The sequence below is a fragment of the Eptesicus fuscus genome, chromosome 1, assembly GCF_027574615.1.
Source record: "Eptesicus fuscus isolate TK198812 chromosome 1, DD_ASM_mEF_20220401, whole genome shotgun sequence".
Taxonomy (NCBI): domain Eukaryota; kingdom Metazoa; phylum Chordata; class Mammalia; order Chiroptera; family Vespertilionidae; genus Eptesicus; species Eptesicus fuscus.
In genome coordinates, this window is record NC_072473.1 from 38,652,684 (window position 1) to 38,669,896 (window position 17,213).

The 17,213-nt window shown below is 39.7% G+C and overlaps 1 protein-coding gene and 1 long non-coding RNA gene across 2 annotated transcripts in view; one reads left to right on the forward strand and one right to left on the reverse strand.

The window, feature by feature from the left end:
- ATP7A (ATPase copper transporting alpha) overlaps positions 1-7,706 on the reverse strand; it is a 225,279-nt gene extending 217,573 nt beyond the window's left edge. Inside the window, exon 1 of the mRNA XM_054721139.1 lies at positions 7,619-7,706. The gene's annotated coding sequence lies outside the window, so the exon portion shown is untranslated. The remainder of the gene's footprint in view (positions 1-7,618) is intronic.
- Positions 7,707-7,751: 45 nt separating this feature from the next.
- LOC129150261 (uncharacterized) lies at positions 7,752-13,877 on the forward strand. The gene is made up of 3 exons (XR_008556994.1): positions 7,752-7,955; positions 11,840-11,939; positions 13,647-13,877. It is a non-coding gene; the product is annotated as an uncharacterized LOC129150261 (long non-coding RNA).
- The last annotated feature ends 3,336 nt before the right edge of the window (positions 13,878-17,213 follow it).

Below are 17,213 nucleotides of genomic sequence, written 5' to 3' on the forward strand. Positions count from 1 at the left end.
TAATTGAATAACATATCATAAATATCAAAGTCTAACCAAGTTCAAAGATGTGCTTCCTGTAAAGATGATAAAACACACATAAACCATTTCTTTTCTTGGGAGACTCTGAGAATACAAATAATATAAAACTAACATCATTTTAAATATTGGACATTTTAGCATATATTTAAATAAGTTAATAAAATAAAAACAAAACTATGGATCCTTACTTTTGAATTTAGTTTGACACTACCAAGGAAATTTTGAGCTGCCAATACTTTAATTTTTTTAAATATGTTTTTACTGATTTGAGAGAGAGAGGAAGGGAGAGGAAGAGAGAGAGAAACATTGATAGGCTGCCTTCTACACTCCCCCTACTGAGGATCGAGTCTGCAACCCGGCATGTGCTCTGACCTGGAATCAAACCAGCGACCTCTTGGTTCATGGGTTGATGCTCAACCACTGAGCCATACCACCAGGCAATACTTTAACTTTTAATCATTAAACAAATTTGTTCATTCATACTTCCAAAAAAGATAAATGAGCATGTATCTCTCTTTTTTAAAAAATATACTTTTTAATATATTTATATTGTTTTCAGAGAGGGAGAAAAAGAGAGAAACATCAATGATGAGAGAGAATCACTGATCAGCTGCCTCCTGCATGCCCAACTCTGGAGATCAAGCCCACAACCCAGGCATGCCCCGACTGGGAATCAAACTCAAACTTCCTGGTTCACAGGTCGATGCTCAACCACCAACCCATACTGGCCGGGCTGGACATTTCTCTCTTTTTAAAAAATCTTTATTGTTGAAAGTATTACATATGTCCTCCCGCCCCTCCCCTCTGCCCCAGGCCTTCACCACCATATTGTCTGTGTCCATGGGTTATGCATATATGTATAAAGTTCTTTGGTTGATCCCTTCCTGCCCCCACCCCCTTCCCTCTAAGAATCATCAGTCTGTTGCATGCTTCCATGTCTCTGGATCAATTTTGTTTGTCAGTTTATTTTGTTTATTAAATTCCACATATAAGTGAGGTCATATGGTATTTGTCTTTCTCTGACTGGCTTATTTCACTTTGCATAATAATCTCCAGGTCCACCTATGCTGTCTCAAAGGGTAAGAGATCCTTCTTTTTTACTGCTGCATAGTATTCCGAGGTGTAAGTGTACCACAGCTTTTTTATCCATTCATCTACTGATGGGCACTTGGTTGTTTCTAGATCTTAGCTATTGTAAATTGGGCTGCTATGAACATAGGGGTGCATATATTCTTTCTGGTCGGTGTTTTGGGTTTCTTAGGATATATTCCTAGAAGTGGGATCACTGGGTCAAATGACAGTTTCATATTTAATTTTTTTAGGAAACTCCATACTGTTTTCTATAATGGCTGCACCACTCTGCATTCCCATCAGCAGTGTACTAGGGTTCACTTTTCTACACAATGCATCCTCGCCAGCACTTGTCATTTGTTGCTTTGTGTTTCTGTTTGTTCGTTTTTATGTCTTTATTGATTTCAGAGAGAGGAAGAAAGAGAGATTGAAACATCAATGAGAATCATTGATTAGCTGCCTCTTGCATGCCCCCTACTGGGGATCGAGTCCACAACCCAAGCATGTGGCCTTGGCCAGAATAGAACCCGGGACCCTTCAGTCCACAGGTGGACACTTTATCCATTGAGCCAAACTGGATGGAGCTCATTTGTTGATTTGTTGATGATAGCCATTCTGACAGGTGTGAGGTGATACTTTATTGTCATTTTAATTTGTCTCTGATGATCAGTGACTTTGAGCATTTTTTCATATGTCTCTTGGCCATCTATATGTCCAATTTGGAGAAGTGTCTATTTAGGTCCTTTGCCCATTTTTTAATTGGATTGTTTGTCTTCCATTTGTTGAATTGTATGAGTTCCTTATATATTTTGGATATTAACCCTTTATCAGATGTATCATTGTCAAATATGTTCCCCAAACAATGGGCTCTCTTTTCATTTTGTTGATGGTTTCTTTTGCTGTGCAGAAGCTTTTTATTTTGATATAGTCCCATTTGTTTCTTTTCTCCTTAGTTTCCTTTGCCCTAGGAGATGTATCAGTAAACATATTGCTATGAGAGATGCCTGAGATTTTGCTTGGACATTTCTTTCTGTAGGACAAGCAATGTACTTAATTCATAGGACCTAATTTTGCTCAAATGTCTATGTTCTTTAAAAAATACAGTTCAAAGGGCTGGCAACTGAGTATGCTGTTGTCTTTTTCAATCGGGAGGGAGGAAAAAAATACATTTCAGCCTTAGCTGGTATTTCTCAATGGTTAGAGCATCACCCTGTACACCAAAGGGTTGCAGGTTCAATTCCCAGTCAAGGGCAGGTATCTTGGTTGTGGGTTCTCTCCCTGCCTCTGGTAAGGGCACGTGTAGGGGCAACCAGTCAATGTGTCTCTCTCACATCTATGTTTCTCTCTCTATCTCTCCCTCTCTCCATCCCTTCCACTCTTTCTGAAAAGCAATGGAAAAAATATCCTTGGGTGAGAATTTAAAAAAAAAATACAGTTGAGCCCAGCCAGTATGGTTCAGTGGTTGAGCTTTGATCCATGCACCAGGAAGTTGCTGGTTCCATTCCCAGTCAGGGCACTTTGCCAGTTGTGGGCTCAATCCCCAGCAGGGGGCGTGCAGGAGGCAGCCAATTGATGATGTTTCTCATCCATGTTTCCCTCCCTCTCTCTTCCTCTCTATCTAAAAATCAATAAAAAACATATTTTGAAAAAATACAGTTCATTTTTGTTAGGTAAGAGTATAGGTTCTTAAGCCAGATTGACTAGCTAATCTCATTTTAGCCACTTGCTAGGTCTAGGATTAAAATTTTGCCCTGATATCCCCCTTTTCTACCCCCATTTCAACAATAAAGGTAAATTTAAAAAAAATACATGGAGCTATATATTCACTTTGATCTCAGTTTTGACTTACAGAAATATACAAGCACATATACTTTCATATATATGCATATATTTCAGGATTTAATAAAGCTGAATACTTTAAAATTTTTGCCCTATGAAAGAATATGTCAACTCTTACCAAAGTGAAAATAACAAAGTACCGGATTTATTTTTCCACATCAGACAGAGGAACAATTCTGGCATTTTTCACTTAAATGCAAAAAAAAAAGAGTTAAAGTCTGGCAGGTGTGGCTCAGGGATTGAGCATTGACCCATGAACCAGGAGGTCACAGTTCAATTCCTGGTTAGGGCATATGCCCAGATTGCAGGCTCGACCCCCGGTAGGGGGCATGCAGGAGGCAGTGGATCAATGATTCTCTCCCATCCTTATGTTTCTACATATCCCTCTCTCTACCTCTCTCTCTAAAAATAAATAAAACTTTTTTTTAAAGAGTGAAAGATTCAGGATCCAATGACTTACCACTTGCCCTAAAGTTAATTAACAGGAATTCGTAAGTTATATTTGTAATAATACAGTGAACAATCCCAATCATACCCTGACACTCAAGGTCAAATAACACACTATACTAAATAAATTATTCCTTTATTCATCATCATACAATGAATTTAAGACTTTAAAACTATCTGAAGACTACAAAGGTTTATCCTGTTATCACCTAGCTAGAAAAAGATGAGCAAGATAAAACACTGCTTTAGATAGACAATACTTGAAGATATATGACACCAATCTGATTGCTAATACATAAAAATGAACTTACTGTTGTGATTAGAAATTAATACCAAGATATTGTGGCTATAAATCTGAACTAAAAAATGATATTAATAATTAACAGTAGAACAGTATAGTAAAATAAGAAAAAACATTTATTGAACTGTGGCTATAAATCTGAAATAAAAAATGATATTAATAATTAACAGTAGAACAGTATAGTAAAATAAGAAAAAACATTTATTGAACTGTAGCTATAAATCTGAACTAAAAAATAGTATTAATAATTAACAGTAGAACAGTATAGTAAAAATAAGAGAAAACATTTATTGAATTGTGGCTATAAATCTGAACTAAAAATATATATTTATAATTAACAGTAAAATGGTATAGTAAAACAAGAGAAAACATTTCTTGACCAAAATGAAAATAGTTGTATACAAATAATTTAATATTAGTGTTTTAATAATATAATTAATATATTTATCAATAAGCAATATATGGCCCTTTATTTTATTAAATTAATAATAGTATAATCATTAAATAATAATTCTTAGAGCAAATAATTTTAGCATCACCAAAAAAAATTAGAAATGTTTTTTCCTGCCATTTTAAGTGCAAGGATTACCAAAGATTACACTTGGAACGCTTTAACAACTAAGTTCTCTGTTTTTGTTAGCTTAAGGATCAACTCTTAATTATCCTCATGACAGTGTAGGTCAACTACAAATTTATCCTAAATAGCCCTGAGAATTTTTTTTTTTAGAATTCCACTGTGAAATTCTTTCTCGCTGTTCTTATATCTCTGTTGACAGTTTTTCACGTCTTAACAGAAGCCCTCTTAGTGCTCTCCTCTCACAGAGTGGCAGGTAGTGTACTTCAGGTGAACACTCAAGAGGGCAGAAACCAGTTTCTTCACAATTCCAGGAAGCATACAGTGCTTTTCGAACTCTCAGGTGGGGGCAGGGGAGGGAAGTAATTCTAATATTATTCCTTCCCGATCTGCTTTGGTTGGGGACATCAAATACATAAGCAGGATCAGCATCAGTTAAAACAAAACAATAATTTTTACAAACAAAATCAACTAAGGGAAATGGCCAGGCTAAAACAATTTCCCTAAGATTTGAAATAACCCATTTACTTCAATCAGTAAATTGTTAAAATGCACTTCTGATTATAGGTCTGGAAAACTGGAATTCTACACTAGAAAATTACAAAGTAAAAAACAGGTTAAAAATTAAATCCTTGAGACACAGCTGTATAATTCTAAATGTGGGCAGAAAACATGGGACAAAGCACAACTAATTGGCTCAAAATGGGGATATTTTATCATCGTTTCCTTCAAGGAAAGAAGTATCTGTGAAAACTGATGTAACCTACCACTATCCCACACATCTGAGTCCATAAGGATGAGGAAATCACTTACATTTTTTAACAGTGCTGGAGAAACTAGGAACATATTTATGAAACCAGAAACATCCTACTCTTTCACTTTAATGAAACACATTCCAAAAGTCTTGTGATACATTTCCTGCCATACTATCTCAGCAAGTAAGTTATATTACATTAAATCAACCTGAAGACAAATTTATAAGTTAAAAACGGGATTGCTGGGATGGTAAATTGAAATGAATAGGCCTGACTGTGGTCTGCCTCTCCGCTCCCTGTTCCCATCTTAATTTATGTCCTAAGAAAGATCACTATTTAAAAACCAAACTCTGTGAAACCTTTAAATGTTCTACTGCACTTTAACAAAGATGAATAAAGGAAATTTTGAGGCAAAACTCCCAAATATTATTCTCATCATGTCAGACAAATCTCTTCTCAAAATTTATTTTACCTACTGGCAAATGAAGATTATTTTCACTCATTGGGATGTCAAAAGTATTGATTAAAGATTTCCAAGTGTGTGTAGACTGGCAAACTTTAATTATAACAAGGGTTTATAAAAAGGAATCTATTGCCTTAGAGAAATAAAGGTTGTAGTGTATTAGTTGAGGTTATTTTTGCTCACTCTCTTGCTCTCATTTTTAAATACATTTTACTGCTTTGCATGTACTTTAAAAAAAAAAACAATCTTCTGCATTACAGACCAGTGATGTTAACCTATCCTCTGGAGGGATTATTGTTTAAGCTAACCCTACCAAGAGGCCACGAATCTAGTCCTTTTTAAGACTATGGTTGGAAAATAATAGATTCTATCAGGTTAAGACCAGTAGAGAAATCAGTTTGAAGGAGAAAAGGAAATGCTGAAATTCCTTGTGGAAAACCTGGGACAGCTTCTGGCTTTAGACAATGTTGTTATTCATTCCCAGCAATTTGGAAAATGATTCCAAATTATATTTTAGACACAACACTCAATCAAAATTAAGGTACCTATAGCAAGCTTCACTTTTTTCTCTTTTTGATTTGAGTTTACGTCAGAAATAAATATCATACTACATTAACACTGTTTTTGACATTACATATATTTTTTTCTACATATAAACTTTTTATGAATTAAATGTTTAATGTTAGCAGGAGTAGAGAATATCACCAATACAGAAGAAAAAAAACAGTGGATATATTATGAGGTGATGGAATTACGGGTGATTTCTATTTGTTTTTATTTTTCAATTACAGTTGACATTCTACTCCACCATCTTGACCAGACGTGTATAAACTTTTTTATTGGCTGCAGGATAATTGGATATGGTTGTAAGTTTACCAGTTTTGTATTATTTTCTTTTTCTTTTAACCAGTAAAATCTTAGAAGATGTAGCTGTGTTAGAAATTGGGATGTTAACATACAGTGTGTTGTTGGATGTCCTGCATCTTTCTAGCCCCCCAAGCCGTTGCTAACATTATTTTTTCTACCTGGCCTGCCCTCCTCTACAAAGCTAAATTCTATCCATTCTTCAAGGCCTAGTTTAAATGCTCCCTTCCTTGCACTCTCATAACACTTTCTGTTTCTAATATACGTTACTTAGATTACAAGGGTATATTAGTCTTTCCTACTACACTGTGAGACCTCCAGTATAAAAAAAAAAAAAACCCTCTCATGTCATGACTGTAGATATAAGAAAGTTTAAGAGATAAAAAAATAACATCTTAACCAATGTCATCCCAATACTTAATTAAAAATACATTTTTAAAAATCTCAGTTCAAAATATCCTTAAAAAGAATTAGAAAAGCAGCCTAGTTATTCAATCACTGAGACTGCTAGAATCCAGAATCTTCATAACTAAACTCAACTACTTGAGTGCAAACTCTCAGGCCAGCCACTCTGGCCTATTTCTTGTTTATGCACCCTATCACCCACCCCCACACCTCAATATCACCTAATTCAATGTTCTGCACACAGTCTCAATACAAAGCATGAATACATATTATTGTAGATGAAGAAGCTGTAATTAAAACAAAGATGAAATGCTGAAAAATATTGACTTGTGAACCCCGATAAGTATTGTCGGTGATTAAGATAACGACCCCTCTACAACAAAAAAAGTGACAAAGATAAAGATGACACAGTGTGCGACAAGGATGGTGAGTAACTTTACTGGGAAGGGGACAGAATGAATAAAACAGAATGGAAACAAAAGTGCTCCCTCAGTTTAGCTTATGCTCCCAGAGGGACACAAGAAGCAAAACAATTTTTATGTTATTTCATTGATGATGACATGATCAGTCTATGTGACTTCCAATATCGGGCACAGACCTTCCAAATTAATTAGGTAATAAGATAGGCCACGGATGATCAGGACACTACCCCACTAGGGTACAAGAAATTGACACAGGTCAGGACCTCATCTCCCCATCTCATTCCCCTCGAAAGGGAAGTAAAACAAAAGTGTGGTAAATACTGGAGTTGTGAAGAAGTGAGTTTGGAGACCGCCCCAGATTAAAATGACCTTCTTGCCACACTCAGTAGCACAGACTGACAGTAGAGAGCGCCCCTCCAGTAGAAGGGGTCGACGGGAAGCCGATATAAGACTAACCTGGTTTTTGTCCTATGGTTAAACCTCGGGAGCTACGTAGCCCGTGACAGCAACAAATCCACGCGCGGAGGCTCCAGTCTCACACGGCGGGAGAAGTCATAGTAGCTGCGGTGGCGGCGGCGGCAACTCGTGCCTCTGTGGCTTCTCTTCCTCTACCCGCTGCTACCTGCCAGGCGCCTTTACCTCTCCTTCCCTCCTCCCCCCACTTCCGGGTGTTGCCCAGGCCGGAAGCAGGGCGGGCGAGGCTGGGAGACAGACACGTCACGTGAGAGGGAACACAAGGGCTACAGTCAAGCTTTCCTGTTTCCTGCTGCCCCCTGGCTGGCGAGCGACCTGGGTAAGTTTTTTAGGCGCTACAGAGCGCCTCCTTCTTCCTTCACCTAAACCGAAACAAAACAAAAACCCACCCAAATTTCTGTCACCAGTAGTTTCCTAACCTCCAGCCAAGAAGTAACAGAGCTCCTTGTACTAGTAAATTATCTTCCCAATAGTTTAGCCTTTCCGAGCATGAAATTAACGCACGTCTGTTGGATTGTGTAGCCCAACTCCAGATGTAAATGCTAGAACCATAAACTTGCTCTCATCTCTCCACTGAAAAATGATTGCCAAAATTTTTTAATTCATAAGTTTTATATATATACTTATTTTTTTATTCATGCATTTAAATTCATAATCTTTGTGTGTTGGAGTTAGGACAGGGACCTCACCTCAAACTACCTTCACATGATCATTCCAATCTCTGAATCACTTCCACATTCTCTAATTTTAATTTGTCCAGCGTTTCAAAACCTACAACCCCCACCACCACCACCCGCCCCATGGCTCAGTGGTTGAGCCTTGACCTGTGAACCAGGAGGTCAGGGCACATGCCCTGGCTGTGGGCTCGGTCCCCAGTGTGGAGCATGCAGGAGGCAGCCGATCGATGCTTCTCTCTCATCATTGATGTTTCTATCTCTCTCCCTCTCTCCCTCCCTTCCTCTCTGAAATCAATATATATATATTAGAAAAATAAATAAATAAAAACCTAGAGGATTCCAAGGATGTAAAAATATTATAGTATTTACCACCATAAGTTTTACATAGAAATGAGATGCATAAAATGTAGCAATACAATGCAAATAAGTGGTACAGAATCATTTGAGAAAAATTAATTTTTATTTCTGTTTTCCAATTTGACTTGTTAAAAATTAGCAGCAAAATCCTAGGATTTTTAAAACTATGAACATTAACAGTAAGAGGGTGAGGCTCCATCTCAATTAGAGATATGGTCTTTTGATATTTCGTTTCACGAAATATCTGTCATAAGAGGTAGAGGGGAAACTAATCACAGGATTATTTATATTTTCCACTGGAACCATTTGAAACCAATTCCCATAAAAAGAGTATCAAGTCTGATAATGTTGCAGAACTCAAAATAGTACATAAACTATAAATATTAAACTAATTAATATTTGCAAAAAAGGCTTATAAAAGTGTCTGACACGCAATAAACATATATAAATATTAAATAAAATATTTTCCATCCTACCTGTTGTCAAATTCCTATTAAGTCTTGACAGATAACACTTAAAGATGCCCACAGATCTAAATTATAGGCCTGCAACTAAGTATTTCAGAAGGAATTATTCCTTCCCCCTCAACACTAATCCACATAAATAAAAAATTAGCTTCAGAACTCCTTAACTTCTGGGACAGGAAGTTGTACTCGCCAATGTGCACAGCCTAACTATTAAGATACATATTCAGCCCCAATTTTAAAATCTTAAAACTACATCACATGAAATTAAGGTGGCTTTTAAGAGGGCTTCCATTTATTAGCACTCTAGTTTTTAACTACAATATTAACACTGTGTTGAGTTTTCAAAGAAGTTTGCTCAAAGGCAGAAAACCAGGTGTACCTTCTAATAACCTTTATCAGAAGAATAAAATCTACTAGCTCTCTAGTTTTTATATCAAGTTTATCATTATAGCCCTAGCCGGCTTGGCTCAGTGGATAGAGCTTCAGCCTTCGGACTGAAGGGTCCCAGGTTCGATTCCAGCCAAGGGCCCATGCCTGGGTTTTTAGCTCGATCCCCAGTAGGGGGTGTGCAGGAGGCAGCTGAGCAATGATTCTCTCTCATCATTGATGTTTCTATCTCCTCCCTTCCTCTCTGAAATCAATAAAGAAATATATATTTTTTAAAAAGTTTATCATTATAAACTGCAAGATCCTCTACCATGCACATCCTCAGCCACCAAGACATTCACTCATTCTAAAACACCTCATGTCCTGCCCTGACTGGTGTTGCTCAGTGGGTTGGAGCATCATCCTGTACATCCAAAGGTGGCAGGTTTGATTCCCCGTTAGGACACATACCCAAGTTTCTTGTTTCATCTGTCCCTGCGCCTACAGGAGACAATATCTCCCTCTCTCTCCCTTCCTTAATAAAAAATCAGTGGGAAGAAAAATGATAATAAAACACATTATGTCTCTAAATGCATCAACTTGAATCTTCCTTGTAATGCACAAGCTTATTACAACTTTTTATGATTATAATATTAATTAAATGAGCTTTACAAACAGAAGGGAATGTTTTATGTTTTAAGGAAGTAATCAGGTTTCTGGGGTTGAACAGTTAGTAGGTACCCCAAAATGCTTACAAAGTGGTATTAATACCTCCAATAAAATAGTCATGAGTGTGTCCCGGGTCCAGGTGAGGCTGCGCGCACCTGGGTCCAGGTGAGGCCACGTGCCCCCTGGGTCCGGGTGAGGCCAAGCGCCCCTGAGTCCAGGTGAAGCCGTGCCCCTGGGTCCAGCCGAGACCAAACCAGAGGGAGTCGGACCTGCATTACCACCATTTGTCCACCATCCAGAGCTGAGGAGTCAGTGCCGACATGTACACATAAGGAACTGGTGGACATTGATATTGGGTCTCAAAAGAATTATTGGTCCCGAAAGAAACTCACTACAGACTGATTCATTTGCCTGTCAGCATAACTATTATTGCTCGTCTCACATTCAGTTCTTATAAGTATATCTCTAGTGACACATGATCTCGCTCATCTAGGGGAAATGATGAACAACATAGACTGATGAACAAGAACAGACCCAGAAACAAGGAGGCATCAATCGGACTATCGGGCCTCAGAGGGAAGGTAGGGAAGGGTGGGGGGAGGGGGGAGAGATCAACCAAAGGACTTGTGTGCATGCATACGAGCCTAACCAATGGTTAAGGTCAACAGGGGGTTGGGGCATCCGTGGGGAGGGGTGTGGGATGGGAATGGGGGGATGAGGACAAATATGTGACACCTTAATCAATAAATAAATTTTTAAAAAATAGTCATGAGTGTGAAAATTCAACATCTATGCTTCTATAACTACCATAGTACCTAGTTCTAAATAATAATTTAAAAGAACAGAATACACCCCCTAAAATAATATTTTAGGGTGAAATTAAGAATGGAATTCATGGCGTTTACTCTAATTTAAAAAATACTTGATAGCTCTTCCATAATATTTAAAAATTGGCAATGCTTCTAGGCAGTTGTTGCTGGAGCCTGCCTGCCCTCTACACCCCCGACGGTGTATTATGTCCCTTCGCCCCAATATATCTTACCACTACACTTTAAATTTTTTAAGTAAATAAATAAAAATTGGCAATGATTCTAAAGTAAATCACCTAAATTCTTCAAACACACATATTTTTGTGTATTTTTTGTTTTTCAAACAGTTAACATTCAATAATTTTCTTTTTTTAATATATTTTTATTTCAGAGAGGAAGGGAGAGGGAGAGATAGAAACATCAACTATGAGAAAGAATCATTGATTGGGCGCCTCCTGCACACCCCCTACTGGGGACTGAGCCCACAGCCCAGGCATGTGCCCTTGACCAGAATCAAACCCAGGACCCTTCAGTCCATAGGCCAACACTCTATCCACTGATATTTTTCTGTACCAACTTCAGATGTACAGCAAAGTGGTCAGAGAATTATGCACTTACAGAGTGATCCCCCACTACCCCAAGCACCCACCTAGCCCTATACATAGTTATCATGACACTACTGACTATATTCCCCATGCCATGCTGTAATCTACATCTCTGTGACTCTTCTGTAACTACCAATTTGTACTGCTTAATCTCTTCACCTTTTTCATCCAGTCCCCAAACTCCTCTTCCCTCTGACAAGTTTGTTCTCTGTATTTATGAGTGTGTTTCTATTTTGTTTCTTTTACCCATTAGAATCCACATATAAGTGAAATCATACAGTATTTGTCTTTGTCTGTCTGACTTATTTCACTTGGCATAATACCCTCTCGGTCCATCCATGCTATCTCAAAAGGTAAGATTCCTTTTTTTCAGCTGAATAGTATTTCATTGTATACAGGGTGTCCCAAAAATGTATACACACTTAGAATGATTATAAAGTCAGTGTTTATTAACATACAGTTCATTTTCAAAATTAAGTGAGTTACCAGCTGTTAAAGTGTGTACCACATCTTCTTTATCCACTCAACTATTGATGGACACTTGGTTTGCTTCCATGTCTTGGCTATCCTATCTAATAAAGTGGGAATATGCAAATTGAGCATCATGCTGTAACAAGATGGCTGTGCCCACAGCAGAAGCAGGGATTCCAGAACACAAGATGGCTGTGCCCACAGCAGAGGCCAAGTTCCTGTAACGAGCCTTAATAAGCAATCAGAAGGGACCTGAGGCTTCGTGGCGCTGGGCCAGGGCAGGGGACCTGAGGCCGCGCCCCATGCCCTGGCGCCAGGCTGTGGGACCTCAGGCCATGCCCCCCACCAGGTGGGACTTGACAGGGGACCTCAGGCCATGCCCCCCGCCCAGCAGGGCTTGTCGGGGGACCTCAGGCCATACCCCCCACCCCAGTGCAGGGCTAGGGGACCTCAGGCCACACCCCATTGCCGGACTGGGGGACCTGAGGCTGTGCCCCCTACCTGGTGGGGCTTGACGGGGGACCTGAGGCTGCGCCCTTGCCCAGCACTGGGCCAGGGGACCTGAGGCTGCGCCCCCCACCCGGTGGGGCTTGATGGGGTTGGGGCCAGCCTGATCTAGATCTCGCCCAATGGGGGTGGGGCTGGCCGGGTCTGGGTCTTAAACGATTTCAAGATGCGGTGCACCCCAGACTCTGACAGGAGGAAGATTTTCATATATATTTTACTAATTTTCTTTCATTTCTGACACTTCTATTATAGAGAAAGGGCAAATAGCAATATTAAAATATTTCCTCTAATTAATTCCCTTTTAATGTGCACGAATTTTGTGCACCAGGCCACTAGTTGTAAACAATGCTGCAATGAACATAGGGGTACATATATTCTCTTGAATTAGTGTTTCAGGATTCTTTGGATATATTCCCAAAAGTAACATGGCTGGGTCATAGGCAGTTCCATTTTTAATTTTCCACTATTTTCCATGGTGGTTGCACCAATCTGTATACCCACCAGCAGTGCATTAGAGATGATATATTATATTGTACCCCTGAAACCAATATAATTTTATTAACTAAAGTCACCCCAATAAATTCAATTAAATATAAAAACAGTGCACTAGGTTTCCTTTTTCTCTACATCCTCACCAACACTTGTTGTTTGTTGACTTATTGATGATAGCAATTCTAACAGATGATAGCAATTCTAACAGATGATAGCAATTCTAAGTGGTATCTCTTTGCAGTTTTAATTTACATTTCTCTGATGTTTAATGATATTGAGCATCTTTTCATCTGTCTATTGGCCATATGTATGTCCTCTTTGGAGAATTGTCTATGCAGGTCCTATGCCCATTTCTATTTTCTTTTTTTCCCCCATTTCTTAATTGGATTGTTTGCTTTTTTATGTTGAGTTGTATACTTTTTTATAAATTCTGGATATTAACCCCTTATCAGATGTATCATTGGTGAATATGTTCTCCCATTCAGTGAGTTGTCTTTTCGTTTTATTAATGGTTCCCTTGGCGGTGAAAAAACATTTTAGTTTGATGTAATCCCACTTGTTTATTTTTTCTTTTGTGTCCCTTGCCCTAGGAGCCATATCAGAAAAAAATATTGCTGCCGAAACCGATTTGGCTCAATGGATAGAACGTCAGCCTGCGGACTGAAAGGTCCCAGGTTCGATTCCGGTCAAGGGCATGTACATTGGTTGCGGGCACATCCCCGGTAGGGGTGTGCAGGAGGCAGCTGGTCGATGTTTCTCTCTCATCGATGTTTCTAGCTCTCTATCCCTCTCCCTTCCTCTCTGTAAAAATCAATAAAGATATTTTAAAAAGAAGAAAATATTGCTAAGAGAAATTTCCGCAATTTTACTGCCTATGCTTTCTTCTAGGAGTTCTATGGTTTCAAGTCCTACATTTAAGTTTTTAAACCGTTTTGAGTTTATTCTTATGTATGGTGAAAAAAGGCTGAGAGAGATGAGGAAGCTGCAGAAGAAAAGTTTGAAGTTAGCAAAGGTGGTTCATGTTTAAAGAAAGCTGTCTCCATGACATAAAAACGCAAAGCAAAGAAACAAGTGCCAATGTACACTGAGTGGACAGATTATTATGATCTCTGAATGCATAATAATCTGGCCACTTTGTGTATGTGTGTGTGTGTGTGTATGTGTGTGTATCTTACCTTATAATAGACAAATATGCAAATTGACCGCACCTTCGCTACGCCCAAGCCACGCCCACCACCAAGCCACGCCCACCAACCACGCCCACCAGGAAACCGTTGCAGGGACGTTGGGGTGTGGCGGAGCCCAAGGCCGGGAAAGCCGCCCGAGGCTTTCCCGGCCTTGGGCACCAGCGGGGAGCCTGCGCTGATCGCAGGAAACCACTGGGGGTCGGCTCCTGCGATCAGTAGCAGGGACGCTGGGTGCGGCCAAGCCCAAGGCCGGGAAAGCCTTGGGCGGCTTTCCCGGCCTTGGGCACCAGCGGGGAGCCTGCACCGATCACAGGAAACCACTGGGGGTCAGCTCCTGGGATCGGTAGCAGGGACGTTGGGGTGTGGCGGAGCCCAAGGCCGGGAAAGCCGCCCAAGGCTTTCCCGGCCTTGGGTTCGGTCCCACCCAGCGTCCCTGCTACCGATCGGGTAGCAGGGACACTGGGTGCGGCTGAGCCCAAGGCCACCGCCTGGGACCAAGCCCCGACCCTGAAAGAAGGCAGAAGGCGGTGGCCACAGCCAAGGCCTGGGTCCCCGGTGCAGGCAGCCATGTGAATGAAGGTCTATTGCACAAATCTTCGTGCAAACGGGCTACTAGTATATATATATATATATATATATTTTAGAGGCCCCGTGCCCCGTGCATGAATTCTTGCATGGGTGGGGTCCGGCCAGCCTGGCCAGTGGGAGAGGACATGGGCGGTTGGCTGGCCTGCCTGCTGGTCAAACTCCTGGTCAAGGGGACAATTTACATATTAGCCTTTTATTATATAGTATATACACTGAGTGGCCAGATTATTTTGCATTCAGAGATCATAATAATCTGGCCACTCAGTGTAGAAGCTGCAGCAAGTTATCCAAATCAAGCTAAGATAATTAATGAAGGTGGCTACACTAAATAACAGATTTTCAATGTAGATAAAACAGCCTTATGTTGGAAGATACCATCTAAGAATTTCATATATATAGTAGAGTCAATGCTTGTCTTCAAAGGACAGCTCTCTTGTTAGGGCCTAATGCAGCTGGTGACTATAAGCCAATGCTCATTTACCATTCCAAAATCCTAGGGCCCTTAAAACTTATGCTAAATCTACTCTGTGCTCTATAAATGGAATAGAGCCTGGATGACAGCACATCTGTTTATGACGTGGTTTACTGAATATTTTAAACCCACTGTTGTTTCTCAGGAAAAAATATATTTTTGAAATATAACTGCTAATTGACAATGACCCTATTCACCCTAGCTCTGATGATGTACGAGATTAATGTGGTTTTCATGCCTGCTAATGTAACATCCATTCTATAGCCCATGGATCAAGGGGTAATTTCAACTTTCAAGTCTTATTATTTAAGAATACATTTTGTGCCCTCACCAGTTTGGCTGTGGATAGAGCGTCGGCCTGCAGACCAAAGGGTCCTAGGTTTGATTCCGGTAAAGGGCATGTACCTAGGTTGCAGGCTTCTCCCCAGCTTGGGCCCTGGTCAGGTCACATGCAGGAGGTAACCAATTGATGTGTTTCTTTCACATCGATCTTTCTCTCTGTCTTTCCCTCTCTCTTCCACTCTCTCTAAAAATCAATGAAAAAATATCCTCAGGTGAGGATTAAAGAAAAAAAAGAAGATATTTTGTAAGGCTACAGCTGCCATAGAGAGATTCCACTGATGGATCAGGGCAAAGTCTATTGAAAACATCTGGAAAGGACTCACCATTCTAGATGCCATTAATAATGATCATGATTCAACAGAAGTGGTCAAAATATCAGCATTGACAGGAGTTTGGAAATTTATTCCAACCCTCATGGATGTCTTTGAGAGTTTCAAGACTTCAGTGGAGGAAGTAACTACAGAGTTGGTGAAAATAACGAGAGACCTAGAATTAAAAGTGAGCCTGAAGATATGACTAAATTGCAACCTCATTACAAAACTGTACTGCAAGCATGTCAAACTCAAAGGCTAACACGGGTCAAATAAACAATGTTTAAGTTTATGTGGGCCACAAAAAAACAAAAGCTTCAATTTTCATAGAAACATAAGTTTATTTCGATAAAGACATGCTGAATACAAAGGGCTGAAATAAATGAGTAATTGTTAACAAAATAATAGAACATTTTAATAAAAACTAATATTTTTTCTTGAACATTGACTTACAAATTAATAAGAGTACAAATTAATAAGCGTAACACAAATAAACCTATTTTTCTTGTTCACCAAAAGCGAAATATTTCCTGTTGCACACACCAAACAAGTCAGTACAAGAGTAATGATGATGTGGCAATCGGCTGCTAAAATATTCGCAGCTAGTATTAGTGGAGAGAAATGGTATGCCTGGGCATAAGGCACATAAGGGAAATGAATGCAACACAATTATAGTAATCAGTCATTAGCAAACTTTGTAGTTCATTATTAATAATTATGTATAACAGGATACTGTAAAAATTAAGTTACAAAATTTTTATTAAAACGTTTCTTACATACCATTCTATTGGCTGGGCCGCAAAAATATTAGATCTGGCCGCATGAGGCCCGCAGGCAATGAGTTTGACATGCTTGCTGTAATGAATAAAGAGTTGCTTCTTGATGAACAACATAGACTGAGGAACAAGAACAGAACCAGAAGCAAGGAGGCATCGATCGGACTATTGGGCCTCAGAGGGAGGATAGGGGAGGGTGGGGGGAGGGGGAGAGTTCAACCAAAGGACTTGTATGCATGCATATGATCCTATCCAACGGTTAAGTTCAACAGGGAGTTGGGGCATGCGTGGGGAGGGGGGGGATGGGAATGGGGGGATGAGGACAAATATGTGACACCTTAATCAATAAAGAAATTTAAAAAGAAAAAAAAAAAAGAGTTGCTTCTTATAGACTAGCTTTCCCGTTGCAGGAAAAATCCTGCAATAGGATTTCCTGCTGCACTCTACCCCGCCTCCGTTCCTCCCTTGTCCCCGCCTCACC